The sequence below is a fragment of the Temnothorax curvispinosus genome, unplaced genomic scaffold (genome assembly GCF_003070985.1).
Source record: "Temnothorax curvispinosus isolate PA1 unplaced genomic scaffold, ASM307098v1 QBEX01004686.1, whole genome shotgun sequence".
In the NCBI taxonomy this organism is placed as follows: Eukaryota; Metazoa; Arthropoda; class Insecta; order Hymenoptera; family Formicidae; genus Temnothorax; species Temnothorax curvispinosus.
Window position 1 is genome coordinate 307,269 of NW_020214466.1, and position 15,150 is coordinate 322,418.

At 42.4% G+C, this 15,150-nt stretch overlaps 1 protein-coding gene across 4 annotated transcripts in view; it reads right to left on the bottom strand.

Annotated features, from left to right (window-relative positions):
* The window catches only part of LOC112453773 (POU domain, class 6, transcription factor 1), a 158,462-nt gene that overhangs the window by 117,807 nt on the left and 25,505 nt on the right, over positions 1-15,150 (bottom strand). For 3 of the 4 annotated variants that reach the window (XM_025014697.1, XM_025014696.1, XM_025014694.1), the window contains exon 1: positions 1,405-3,046. The exons of the other annotated variant lie outside the window; for it this stretch is intronic. The gene's annotated coding sequence lies outside the window, so the exon portion shown is untranslated. Of the gene's footprint in view, positions 1-1,404; positions 3,047-15,150 lie in introns of those variants that run through there. 4 annotated transcript variants of the gene reach the window in all.

Here is a 15,150-nt window from a genome sequence, read left to right on the forward strand (position 1 = left end):
ATATAAGTAATAGGGATATGTAAAAATCTATTGTGAACTCATTACTTATAAACCATTGGTAAATTCGCTATTGAATTTGACTCTTGTGCAAACTTTGATTATCGAATTTATATACTTGACGCAGCCTTATGCTCAGATTGCCGATAAATAACATTATTTCTTATACAGTTGATGTAAAATGAGTTATTTTCCCAGCGATTGTCTCATCGCACAATATATTACTGCTTTGACGATATCAATATAGTTTCCTTTACGAAACACCACTAACTTTTAGATATAAAAAGAGAAACGATAAGTTTCTTCGCTAAATCTCATAAAATTATTATTAATTAATTAGTCATATATTTCCGAATTCTATTACATATTCCTCTCAAAGTAAATTTATTATAAATAAATTTGAATTATAAACTTAGCTTTTATTTTCAACATCTTAACAATTATATGCATTCGGAATAAATGACAATATTATATCGGCCATCTTAAAAATAGCTTACATTACACTCCTGTTAATCATGATAATTACTCGTACTGTACTATGAGTCGTATCTGATACAATATCCAGCACATGATATTTCTCCGCATTTCTGCACAAAAGACAGTGAGGACTGAAAGAATCCTACACGGCCGCATTACGTTTACGTGCTCGGCCGATCCCTTAATTAGCATTTCCAGGTCACACACTTGACGTAGACGCGAGTATACGCGGGCGCGCATAATTATCGCGCTAATTATTAGTACGTAGCTAAGTATCTGGATGAAATTATCACCGAGTTGAAGTGAAGCGTAGAGAAGGAAACGCTGTTTTCGATCCCCTGCCAGCAGAATTCCCGCGTGACCAAGCTTTGGGAGAGGAACTTCCTTAATTACCGAGATTAACTTAATGATATCGAGCCAACAATTATCGCTCACGAGGCACGCAATTGCCACATGTGAATATACGCACAACAGAGCTCAGAGTTGACTTCTCCCTCCTTTTTTCTACTAATAATTTCTCAGTTTTAACATGATCGGAATCATAACATTTATCCAGCTTTTATCAATATCAAATTTAATATACTAACAATAAATATTAGAGATTAACAAAAAAGCGCAAGAAAAGAAAAGATTCTGTCATTTTAAAAGATCTTATCCAATTGTTTGTTAATTGCCTCTTAAAATTATGACATGAAATACGTAAAATGTGAAATTAATTAATTTCCATTCCCGTGCCTGTTCCCGAGGTCGATCTAAACGCGCGTGCATGTGGTAACATGCGCAGGCGCGTCCGTACACGCGACTAATCGGTGTGCGAATGTGAGACTACACACGTGCAGCCGACCGGGCGCGCATTTAGAAGAACCGTCTAATTACCGAGATTAGCCTGGGCTTATAATAAGCAGGAGCGAACTCGTGCCTGACACTCACCTGAGGCGATCTGTGACTGATGTATTTGGGACGTCGTCCTGACGCGGATTTATTTAGCGGTTGTTATTTATCTCCGCCACGGTGCAATTCCGTCGCGGTCGTACCGATCTCCGTTCGCCGATCAAGCCGTTTGTCTTGCCCTCGTTCCTTCGCCGATGCCGCGTTTATACCCGGCTGATCCGTCTTAATTCCCTTCGAGAGATCCTCCTTCTGCCGCCACCTCACCTCGCTCGCGAGTTTCACGATCTTCCGGTAATTTTCCTACGGCGAATATTAACAGGTCGTTCTGGGAGGAGTAGCGGATCGACGTCGAGAAACGGACGATTCACTGATACATCGGCCGCCGGTGACATCAGCCTACTTAATTACAACGGGTAATTGCGAGTAATTAGGAGCGATCAAGAAGCAAACAGTTAATTGCCCGCTGCTTCATAAAACACTACTCGATTGATCCCACCTCTTCGTTTCTCGTATATCGCCTAAGGCGATATTCGTAATTGAAAGAAACTCGAAAGGCGACCGAATGTTTTGAAAACTTTCGACTTTCGAACTGTTTTCTAGATGACAAGAGTGTTTTTTTTTTTTGACGAAACGATATTTCACCAAGTTCGATCCCTAACACGGGATGCTCTACGTCACCGGACAGATAACCGGCAGATAACACGCTTTCCTGTGTAATGTACTTTTAATTATTCTATTTACGCGCGTCAAACCATGCACTTCGTAGTTATTGTCCGTAACGTGTAATTTTATGTTGAAAAACACTGACGTGTCCACGTGATGATCACGCGCGCGTCGTAATTATCAGCGCACCTGTCGCGATAATTAGAAGCTTATTAGAGCCATAGTACTCGTTTCATCGCTTTCTTCTGTTTAACGGCATGTATCCTATCCGAGGACTTGCGTTTTTTTTGTCGAGGCCGGTAGATCGGTCCTGACACTCACGCTAATATCGTCGAGTCCTTCAGTCGCCGTTTGATTAATTTCGTTTCATCTGTCCTACGCACTTGTCGCGACTCAACGTTTCCATGCATTTACTCCTAATTCACATTCGGCAAACGCGAAGCAGATCGGAGCGATCGTCACGGCCACCGTAATTTTAAAATAGCTGCTCTCGGAGCGACGCAACTGTCAACAGAGTCAACTTCTCCGACCGACAATTATCCGATCGCACGTTTCACTGGCCAACTGTCACAGAGTTTACCGCGCTTATAGCTGTCCCGCGAGGCGCATCGAAAGAAGTCCCACCCCTGCGGCCACGTGCTGATAGGCCGGACAAATCGGCGCACGCAGCTGCAAGTTTAAACTCCCTTATCACTCTCTGGCCCACAAACACTATAGCTTTTCACCAACACGTTGTGAATGATCCTTGCGAAGGAGGCGTCGATCATTCGATCCCGTCTGATTCCTCTTCTGGCGATCAGCTCGAGCTTTCCGATCTCAAGTAAGATTCTTCCGCAATCGGCACTGCGGACGACGATCCCGATCCCACGCGGGTTCAGTGTCTCGGAGAAGGCGGTCGATTCACTCTTCTTCGTGTTCTTGCTCGGGCAGCGTGGTCGTGCACGTTGCGCGATTAGAGCTCGACGCGAAAACTCGGACCTGAACCCTGACGGTCCGCAGTCTGGCTGCGTAGTGGCCCCGGCGTACAACCGAGGGAAGAACAGCCCGCCGTGACGGCTCTCCCGCCTGGTGGATAGTCGTCGTAGAAGGGGTAATGGAGGCGGTACGATGGGCGGTACCGATGCGCGGAGGTGGTCCGCGAGTTACTCGCGAGATCCCGTTGTTATGATTGTTATGAGTGTCCGAGCTGCCTCCCGCGATGCACTTTGGGGGTGGTACAGCCGCGAGAGGTACCTCTGTCCGTCTCTGTTTTTCCACTGTGTACCCATCTCGCTCGCTCTGTAATATAACCACCACGAGCTCGAACGAGCTCGTAACCGTGATGCAAATCAGCCCGACGGGGCTGGTGAGTTCGCCGGCGGGGATGCCCGGGAGGAGCGATCGGCACCGAGGACTGATACGGACTCCGGAGAGTCTGCTCAGGGAGGAAAGAAGATGATCGGCACGTAGGTAGCGGTGTGATTTTAAGGACTAATCGGTGGAATTAAGAGATACTCCAGTATCAGTGCTGTCTGTTGGATTGTTGAGCGGTAAGAAAGTCGCTGGTAACATTGGAGAACGCTTCGTCAGCGACGTTATACGTTGTAAGAAAAAATTGAAAAAATAATGCGCTTTTGACTCTAAAAACTTATATTTTGTGATCGGTAATGTTTAATAAAAATAGAAGAGTTTTTATACGTAAACGTTCGCTAACCAGTCGTGGTACTATTTATAAGAAAAACTTAACGTACAAGTTATAATGTAGAATTTTTTCCTATTATGATTAAGGTATAAGAAAAACTCATCATTTATGTGTATAAACATAAATTATAAAGACATGAAACGCTTTTTAAGAATTACTATAACATTCCATTCCAAATACACGCAATAGTTTTGCAATTAGAACGTCTTCAATTAATGATCTTTTCTTTAATACTTCTATAAAATATTTTATATTTAAATAAAGCCTCTAGAAAAAAAGAAATATTTCTTTCACGTATTCACGTAGTGCTATAAGTCATTGAATTACAAGAAGGAAGATTTACGCGATTCGTTTCGTATTCATAGATTTCGCGACTATTTATTAAATAAATTTACTGTCTAGTTGCTGCCTTGAGTAAAAATTGCGCTAACTTGAATTAAATGCACATCGAAGATGATTGACGCATCTACTTTCTTTCTTCTTTCCCTTTGAGATATTGGATGTAATGGGCGCATAACCGTATTGATAACAATGTGATAACAAGTGCATTTTATTGTAATATTAATCTATAAATTTAATCTTTAGTCCTATCACGGAAATTAGTGTGATCTCGACGACGATGACGGCCATGTCACTTCAATCGTTGCTTAAGATGGATGAGGATACTCGTAGAATTTTGACAGAATCCTAACACATGATAGGTACGTATCGCGGAAAAATAGCAGTTTATTTCTACATCAATTCCTGTCACGTAATTACGAACTTTGGATTACTTTATATCAACCAAATAACTCTATCATTTAAATCATGCGGTTATTAACTTTTATAGATAATTACAAATGCGTCGGGGGACACGACATTCTTGCGCATTCAATCCTTTGATGTGGTGACTACAAGGTACCACGGCTATAAAATTTTAATGACGCTGGGTTAATATGAGATTTTTATATTAAGTATACTGTTTTCAGTAAGATTTATGCAGATAAAATGCAAGAAGTGCGTTTTAATGTTGCTTACGATTTAACTAAAAAATTACGTCTGCTGTATAAGTAATTTCCAAACAATGTATAAATGTCATTTTGACAACAATAATATTTTAATATCATATTAAGCTTTATTAAGCTTTTTTTATAGGCTTAGGTAAATTAAGTATATTGCAAAATTATGATTAAAAAATGTAATAGGTATGTTTGGAAGATTTATATTTTTAGTGACACATGAAAGGATTAGAATTATTTCTGCGCACTTAATTTCTGCATTATTTTTCACTAATTTCGATTTATTTCGTTTAATTCGTTCTATTTCGATATCGAATGTTATAAATTCTAGTTCCGTTCTTAATTCCAAATCAGAGCGAAATCACTTGACATGATTCGATTACAAATCCATTCCGACGCGTACAAAACTGTAGGCGTACGAAGTTACACGCTGCACGAGCTGGAAGGGTGCGTTTATTAAGATAGAATTTTACCCCTTTCCTGCCTACGTGCCGCCCTCGCCGAGGCCGACGCCACTGACACCGTCCCTCGGTGTTTTAATGCTCTCCCCTCAATTTCTCTGACGTCGACCCCGATCATATTCCGGCGTGATTCGATCCTTAGACACGATTCGAACGATGGTTTTATTTTTAAAAATCAGTTCATTTGTTCTTAAAATTTTTTCCGCAACTTCTATTACTTGTTTAAATAAATTATAATTTAATATAGTTATCTAATAGAGTTATTTAAAAATTGGTTGGTTCCTGTATCAATTACCAAGCAGAATTAATAATTATATTCTAAAAAGATCTAATCTAATGGCAAACTTTTCGTTCATTTGCTCAGTAAATTGCAAACCGCTAGATCAAAACATTAATCTATTTATATATCATGTTGCATAGTATGATTATATAGATATAGGTAAAGCGGTTAGCTTAAAATGAAACGTACTAGTTTGAAATGAAGCGTATTAATTTTGAGATTTGAATATTGTCAGAATAAATAATGCGAGTTATTTATATTCCTCTATAACTAATGCAATGAACAATCATGTTTGCTATTTTTGACAAAATCACTGTAAGATTAATAATAATGAATATAGCATTTGGAACATTGTATATCATTTTAAAATTGAGCATAGACAAATGCTAAACTTAGCGTATAGATTTAGCATAAATATTATAGATATATAGCCAAATGATAATCTTAAATAACTATGATTCTTAATTCTTTAATCTTCCTTTAATCTTTTCGATTTCAAGAAGCATTACTGAAAGGACTTTATAAGAACGAAACGATTAATATACGGATGTATCGAGTCATATTATCACTCAATGGGGGTCAATGAAATTCAACGCGTGTATCGCGCCCGTCCTTTTTCCTCAACGAGCGTGTACGTCGAGCATCGACGTAGAAGAAGGGAAAGTCTCTTACACGAAATATACGAGGAAATGAATGAATACAGCCATCCTTCTTCCACCCGAAGGTCCACGTGCTTTTCACATATAACTCGTCCCCGTGGAGGCAGGAGTGTAGCCAGCTGGTGGTTGAAGTTGTAGGAGTCGGCAGGATGTGGGTCTCTACTCTCTCGCCCTGTTCCTTCTATCCCGCTTTCCCGCTTTCCCGCGTCCCTCTCGCTCGCACCGCATCAGCGACACTCGTCCCACTTCCTGCGAACGTGCCTGTCCTTCTCCCGCCTTCCGACGGTCTCCCTCGCTCTTCCTCCACACGCCGCCGACTCATCCCCCGTGCTAGGGTGCTTCGTCTTTCTCCCCCGTCCCACCGGATCGATTAAAACTACAAAGTGTTGCCTCTCCATCCGTTGGTACGCTCATTCGTGGTCGACTACATTGCTCTGGCACTCTCCTGGCGGCACTGGGTTACCAACTCTTTCCCGGCTCTCTTTCTCTCTCTTTCTCTTTCTCTTTGTTCCTCCACTCGCGTGCTGTTCCGTCTTTTTCCTTTCAGCTCCACCGCCGTCGTCTCTTTTTTCGTCCTTTTATCGGAGGATCTCCGTATTCATGGGCGTTCGCTTCGCTTCCTGATAATCCCCGCGTAAAACTTCTCTGTCCCGTCGGGATTGCCCTCGCGCGCACCTACCTTTCCCCCTTTTGCTCGCGTGAGGGGACATCGGTCGTGCGCCACTTCTCACCTCCAAGTTTTCGTTTCACGAATATCAAACAAAAGATTTCTTTGCATTCATTTATTAAATTATTTTGGTGATTGACGATCAAAGATATCCTCGAAGCAAAGATATCCTAGAAACACAATTTGAACAGTAATTTCCTTGAATCAAATTCTTTCACTGGAAACTTCTGTTGCTTTACATATATCTTGTTTTATTTATGTGTTTTCTCAATCTTACATTTAATTATCTAAATATTTGCACGATTGTAAAATCATAATTTGTCGCAAATGGTAGCAATATCATGTTCATTTAATTAACGTACGTCACTAGCAGCGAAATAGATGTTCGCCAATCGATTTTCGGCCAAGTGCAACCACTCGCATTGAAATAAAACACGTACCTAGTCTCTGTAGTAGCAAGCCAGGAAGATTAGTCAGATCTTCCTCCCGGGTGAAAGGTAAAGCGCGATTATATCCCCAGGGCCCTGTCAGTATCCTTCCCGGAGCCTTGCTCGCTTTAAGTCGCAGCAACATGGCTAATAACAGAGCCAGTGAAGCCAAGCGGTCTTTACGACCATCTTCCCAGAAGTATAAACCCTGGACCCTCGCCACCATTCGTCCAGCTACGTCCCACCTCTCCCGGAGCATCGTACGGGGCCGCGAAATTTTGCAAGGGCTAATTAATGCGAAAGGCCCCGACAACAAAGTTGCTCGCGTGATCGCTCTCTTAAGAATCGCCGCCGCGCCGCGGCCCGACCGTGTAGGAAAACACGAAGAAACAACCGATCCGAGAGGAGAATGAAGACGAGTAAGAATAGAGGCGCCAGGATGAGTCGGAACGGACGAAATAATGACCCATGGCGACGATCAAGTTGAATGTTATGAATATTGTCACGAATATATATATATATAAGATCCTCGCATGTTCGACTTTCTTTATATGCGCAGCGGATGCAGTACGGGCCGCAAGACGAAGATGAAGCAGAAAAAAGAAGTATCCACGCTTCTGGCGGAAGAACTTCTTCTTCGCGTGACCACGTAATGAATGGCGGGAGATTATTCTCAAAATTGTTTTCTTATGTCGCCTCCAACTGCGCGAGAAGAAGCGTTAGCAGGTGTTCGACGAAGATAATGCTCGGAGATGAGCGCCGTGTACAAGGCAGGTATTTCGGACGGAGCTATCTAAAGGAACATTTCTTTGTGATCGTTTCCCCACTGACCGATAATTTCGCACCTCATTGTTGGATAATAACCGTATAGCAACATTGTGGTATCCTTTCGATACCCACTTCCGATCAAGAGACTTTTTCACACCGCAGCGGAAGATTTCACGAAGCACGAACTTCGTGGGACATCGTCGAAGTTGGGGTATTCCTTTTACATTTGCTGTGCTTCCTTTTTACGATGGTATTGAATTACCGGTCCCTCTCTCGGTGCCTCCAAAACATTTCGAATTTATGACTTATTCTTTATTTTTGAATATTCATGATGGCTGTCTTTTCTTCGACAGTTTTGCTGTCTGGTGCAAAGACAGTGCAAAAGTTTGTCAAAAATATTAAAAATTTGTAGACAAATTTTTCTGCAGCAATCTAGGCAACGGCTAGCATGCATTTGCTCTATTATAGTGTTATTACATTAAGACTTAATAATAATATAGTAATTTATATAACGCAGTAAGTTATAGGGATAAAAACGTGTATTACACTTGTAAATGATAAACAGGGTTACCCGCATCTCTCTCTTTGCAAGAAGAGACAAAGAACGTGATCTGAAGACGTCCGGTGTGATGCTTCACTGCGAAATTTTAAACTGATGTGGAATCTTTTTGTTCAACGGCTGAGTTTAGAGAAACAGATATTATCCTATTATTCTACACGTACAAAGCAGTTCAAATACCTAAATTTTATATAGCTTGAATTAATTTTAAGTTTATACATATAACACATTTACTTTGCGCAATTCTGTTTGACGGGTTTTTTACATATTAATTGGTCGCAGGCAAACTTATGCAATTAACGCACATCGATATAATTAGTCGAAAACTAAAGAAGTTAGTTTTAAAGAATTATTTAACTTTTAACTGATATTCTTCACAACTTTAACTACTATCACTTATAACAAATATTTTGTAGAATGTTTTGCGTAATTCGGCTCAGTTTCACCCGATTGCGTCATTGTTTTAAGCAGGTGTCAATTATTACCAGGCTTAATGCATTTATTTCACGCAATATTTGGTTGACGGCCCGCGTTAATTTTGTCCTCGTTCAATCGACATTCGGGCGCTCTTAAAGATGTTCATTCCATTATTCATCCCTATTCTCGTTATTTTCAGTGATCCCAATGCTTATGCTACATAGCGTGCGACCGACCGGTCAATACTTGCTAGACTCGGTTGAAGACGAGTCAGCTCGTACCTTCGCACCGCTTCCGGACAATATTTAACCGCGCTTCCCTCCCCGGTAGCTTCGATCATTAAACGTGCGTATATAGCCTCATAATATTGCAATCCGCGGCCATAATTTACGTCGTTTTATAGTTCAAACTGCAACCTACGTAGGCAGCGGCGCTCAAACCTTTATAGAACGTGCTATTCTCGTTCAAGTTGTACTGGGTGCTCATAAAGTTTGCCGACTGTTTCCTCCGACGCCAATGCCGACGCATGCTAAACTCATAAGAGAGTATTTAATTCCACGCCGTTATCACCACAGGTTTAATTAAAGAACGCGGAACTAAATTTTTTAAAGCAAGAAGAATCGACCTTCTAATCTATAATTTGTGCGATGTTGTAGAACTTGTAAATATTTGTTTATAGGAATTCAATACAAAATAAAAGTGATAGCTGTTTATTTTAGTAAACGTACGTTTTGTTCAATCCATTGATGGTACTAATGAAACTATGTCTTGAGAGAGAGAGAGAGAGGGGGGGGAGAGAAGCAGAGAGAATTATTGGACGAGATGATTGTAACAAAGTTTCCACGATACAAAAGTATATTCAGTTTGACAGTTCACAGGCACGTTGTGAAACTTTCATTGTTTCCTCTCACAAGGAACGGAACTCATTCACGCACAGGAGTGAAAGAGCTTTCAGGAACACCAGTTATATTCGCGAGGGCTTATACGAGTGCAAGTGCCGGTGCCTCGAGAATTGAGATATACTGTTTTATAGGGAATCATCTGAACGCGGGGGGGCTCTTTTATGAAGTTACCACGAAGGAGCGGTTGCTTGGAAAGTGGTTACTTTGAGCGGCGGGTATCTACTTTGCCAGTACGACCGTTCGCTCCGGGGACGAGTAAGCTATTACTGAAATTACTGACGATCCGACGCTCGCAAATCAAAATTCGCGCTTTCTTTGTCGAGATGGAGATGCGCGAGTCGAGCGGCATTGTTAGAATTTATTGCCAGCTAAATGCCGCGATTTCGCAAAAGAAACGCAACGCGGGAACAGCATCGCCGGCTGCATCTCGTACCTCGTACCTGAGAGAAGTGTCGGTATGCCTAAATACCATAAACATGTACAGTGGTAATTAGAGAAAGCGACGGGATGATTATTGCGCCGATTAAGCCGCGTTTCTTCAAAGTTCTCGGATGCGTTCTGAATACTTCGCGGTAATGCTAACGGAACAATTTCTTATCATACTTATCATACTTAGAGTGTATTTCAACTATAACCATTGCACATTTTGAAACTTTGATGTGGTAACCACTGTATGTGTGTTCATTCTTTTATAAACTATCTTGGTCACTTTCCAATATAAATTTTTCAAGCGCTAAACTAGAGGTAAAAATGAGGATATACACTTCAGATCATCGAGTTCTATAAAAAGATCTTGCATCACTTTTGTCACTTCTTTAGCAATCTTAAATGTGTGACAAATAAAGACAAAATAAAAATACACGTTAAACCTGTTATATACAAACGTGTTAAATTTAATGAAGCTTATTTTCTAAAGTACCTGCGTTTTTATATTTATTATTTTGCGTGTTATCTTAAACAATCTTATGCTTGTATTAATTACAACATGCGAAAAGTGCGGTGTACTCGGAGTAATGAGAACATCTATACGAGGGGCGCGGTGATTTCGCGGGCCTACAGGCCGATATGCGGCGCACGTTTTGACGAAGGTCGAGCAACCCGTACTTGTCTTTATGCGTTTCGCTGCCTATACGGTTGGAGCGGACCAAAATGTCGTAATTTCGCTTCGAGCTCAGTTTTACTCGGACACCCGCCGGTATCGCCGTGTAACGGAGGAGGCGAACGTCAGTTTCAGGGATTTCGTTCGGAGGCCACGAACGGAGAACGCCTGACCTAATTTACATACATATAAAGCGCATTCGATGTGTTTTAGGGGCCGTAAATCGACGCAGCTACGCGAATCGTTAAACCCTTCCTTGCCGCAACACCCCGGCGATACGTGCGGGAGAGAATCCCGTAGATACCGTATACGTTGATATAATGTTACATTGACGCGACGATTACACGGAAGCGCCGTCCTTCTCCGGCTTATCACGCGCATCGTCGTGCGTGTTCTACATATGAACGTACATATATGTACATGTATACATATATATCCACACAGTATGCGTATAGACGTGAAAAGCAAGTGAATTGATCTAATCCGGTGTAAAATGTATGATGGAGGATTTGGTGCGACATCGCGAAAAATGTCCATTTTTCTCAAACTTAGCCGGTACACCGCGCACGCAATGCGGCGATAAGCCGAAAGATAGAAAGACCGCGGTCGCGATTGCACTCGGTGCGATTCAACGTCGTAAAATTCGCACGGAAAACCTTTGTTCCTCCGGGAACTTCGAAAACAGAGAAGCTCCCCTACCTCGCGCCGAGTTTGCCGGCGGCACAGGTACAGCGTGCCGCGCTCGCGATTTTTCTAATTATAGACGATTAATTTTTACGAGCACCACCGTAAAGCATGACAGACAGGTGTTTCTCTGAGGGAGGGAGGAGGAAGAGCCTAAGAAGAGAATATTCGGAGCAGCACACGTCCGTGGTCTTACGCGCGCGGTGCGCAGTAGAGGAACGCTGTTGTTGCTGGTCGCTGTTTCTGGTAGTGGTAACGCTGGTAACGGCGATGGCATCGTCGGTGACGGGCCCCTCATTGGTGGTGGTGCCGATAAAGTTAAAGCCACTGGCGAACGATGCAGGGGCCGCGTAATGACAACGCAGCGCGTCGTAAACGCGTTTATGTCCAGAGTTGCATTATAGTAATATCTGCCAGCACCCAGCGGATATTCAGTGCCTCTTCGGCAGCGTTACCATGCTCAACCGTTTCGCGATCGTTTTTCTTTTCGTTTCTTGCTGAGCTTCGTATCAGTTTTGGTCCCCGTTTTATTATTCGCGTTAACCGATTCTACTATTTGATCAATTAAAAGTTCTCTTCTTTTATATTAAGAAAAGTTATTGGACGTAACTCTCGAGTTTTTAATATTAAGACGTCGAAAAGGAGGCGAGAAGAGGATATAAAGTATCATGTTTATTGGCCTACGTGGATTGTACTATAACTGCCAAATACGATCTGCCATATATAGTAATTATTATCTAAGCTCTAAGTTTCATTTTGATACACACAATCGGTTGTATGTAAATCACGCACAAAGTTCGCTAAAAGTCATAAATTTCGATGTTAATAGTTCGATTAATTTGAAGATGTACCTCAGATATGCCAGAAGATGATTTGCCCTTTTTTAGAATCTTGTAATAATATCTACATACCGCTAACGCGTAGAGACATCGACGAGTGGCGACTCTTTACTGCCGCGCTTCTCACTTTTTCCGTAATCTCCGAACTAAAATTTTTCCTCAGCGAACTCCTCGTTCTCCGCCAGTATCAGGAGGTTGTTTCCACTTCGCGTCCACCCCTCCTCGATTCCTCTGATGTTCTCCTTTTCGTCTTGGAGCGGTGGACACCGTCGTCCCGCTACCTCTCGGCTGTTATAGTCTCGAGAGACTTATTTTCTCACAGCAACGCTGAGAGAATACTTCCGCGGAAATATCAACACGCGTAACCGATCGGTTTCCATTGCGAAACGCAAATAATCCGAGAGCACATTTTTAGAACGGCAGTGAGTACCCCGGATATTACATGAGGCGATAAAGAGATAACATCGAGAGGGAACCGCTTGGACGGTATAAAGGCGGCATGGAGGGTGCTCGATGGCTGACGAGGAAGAAGGGGATAGAGGGAGGAAACGGAGGAGCCGAGCCGAGGGTGAAGGAGGAGGAGAAACGACGAGATGGCAGAGTTGTAAAGTCCTGCGCGTGACACTGGGTTATGTTATGTTCCCCGCGTTTGTGTTGGCGATCCCACGGATGGTGGCCTCGTGGACGCTATAGTTTATTCGTAGGTATACATGGTTAGGTGGCACGCGGTATTGCTCATACACTGCGTTTATGGCGCATAACCGAGGTGGCCGCTCGCACAGATTATTTTGGCTTGATCAATTTGATAACTCCGTATAGTTACGCTTGCCTTACTGATTACGCACGCGCGCGCGCACCCCTCTGGAAGGGATAATATTTATTACGGCCGATGCGTATAAAGTTTCCCGAAAGTAATACTTTGTGTTTTAATTTAAGAAGCGAAGATACTATTGATACGACATTGCATCACTACTTTATTCTTGTCTATCTTTATCACGCATTTTTTGCGGCAAATACCCTCATGCAAAACAATCTATTTTGCACAGAACAAGTTTTTATATAAAATGCACGTGTGAAATGCAAAAAGAGTTGTGCTTCTTTTTGACGTATCATAAAAAACTCGCTGCGGCAGGTGTGCCATCAGGCTGGTCGCAGCCCTTTCCCTTCCGCTTAGTCCGAATTCTTCGCATTTCGAATGGTCCCGCTAATTGGGTCGTAATATTAGGACAAACACGTATTCGACGCCGGTCGGTCGTTGTCGATCGCTATCTACGATGTCGTGTTTGCACGCGCATTGATAGCGAGGTCCATTCTCGCATCGTCGCGTCGCTCGCGCGTAGTTTTTTGCGAAACCTTCGATGGGTGTATATGTCCGAAAAGACAGTAAAGTTAAAAGGGGCCAGGCCTCGAATGAGCGACGCGTCGAATAATTATGCGCCCTCCCTCGTTTCGGAAGACCGTTCAGGCTTTTTTACGAGGGATAAAGTCAGCCCTACGAGGTCATAACTTAAGCACGAATACGGACTATCTGTTACGACTTGATGGCTCTCAAGATGCAAGCTTTAACCTTCCCGGGTGGATATTGGCATAAATTAGGTTAACCGCGTGCGGCATACTTCTTCCGGGAAGCCGCCATAAGCGTAGACGTTCACCTTGTTGCATTTTTCATGGGCCAACGATGTGATTAAGGTGTTGACTCGAGAAGGTGAGATTCTCAATTCGTCCGAACCGTTTTTTACGTTCGACGTGGCGATATTTTTTCTCTCGAAAATGAACGTTTCTATTCTGAACTAATGTTTAGACGTTCCTAGCTCAAAAACGATATCGATCGGATAGATAACGATAGTAAAAAAAAATAAACCACGTAACTTACGCGCAAATGGATGGCAAAGAAAAATGTTCGGACCATGTTTCATCTCGCGCACACGTTTATCGTCCGCGCACTGTAAAATTTACACCGTCTCACTTCCGAAACGAGTGGCCCGACAGTCGCATAAACGCGCGCAACATTTTATTTTATAACCCGCGGTCCCTTGGCTCCGAGCCGGCAAATAGTAAAATATTAGTTATTGCTGATTTTGCGAGCGCCTAATAAAATTCTTCGTGAAATAAAATCGCGACTCGACTGGCCCGGTCGAACCCGATCCACACGGCACGGTTCACAGTTAATAAATTTTTCTTCCGCAGTTTTGAGCATTTGCACAAAATTTGTCGCGCGCGCGTTTACGATATATCGGCAATGCGGCATTATTTTTCGCGTAATTTTATTAGCCCCGTAACAGATATATGAGTAATATAAAAGATTATAAGCAACTAGAGGGAGTCTGGATCTACTACGATTTTTACTGCGGTCCCATTTATTTTTCGAACTGACGTCGTTCTGATAGAGCATTTTACTCTCGCAGATCTAACCGACTCGAGAGAAGAGATTAAGCACGGTAATAACATCAGCCTAGGACTCGAAATTTCGAGTGTGTTCATGCTTAAATACATTTGTTAAAATGTATCCAAGATAACCTGATTTGAAAATGGAGGGGAAAAGTTATTCGGGGACCGGGGTCATCGAGAAAATTAGACAGTTGCGGATAATAAGCCGACGATTATATCCTCGTCCAATTAAAGTCACTTAAGGAATATTCTCTTAATAACGTGCAACGATTAAATAGATGTATGTATCCAA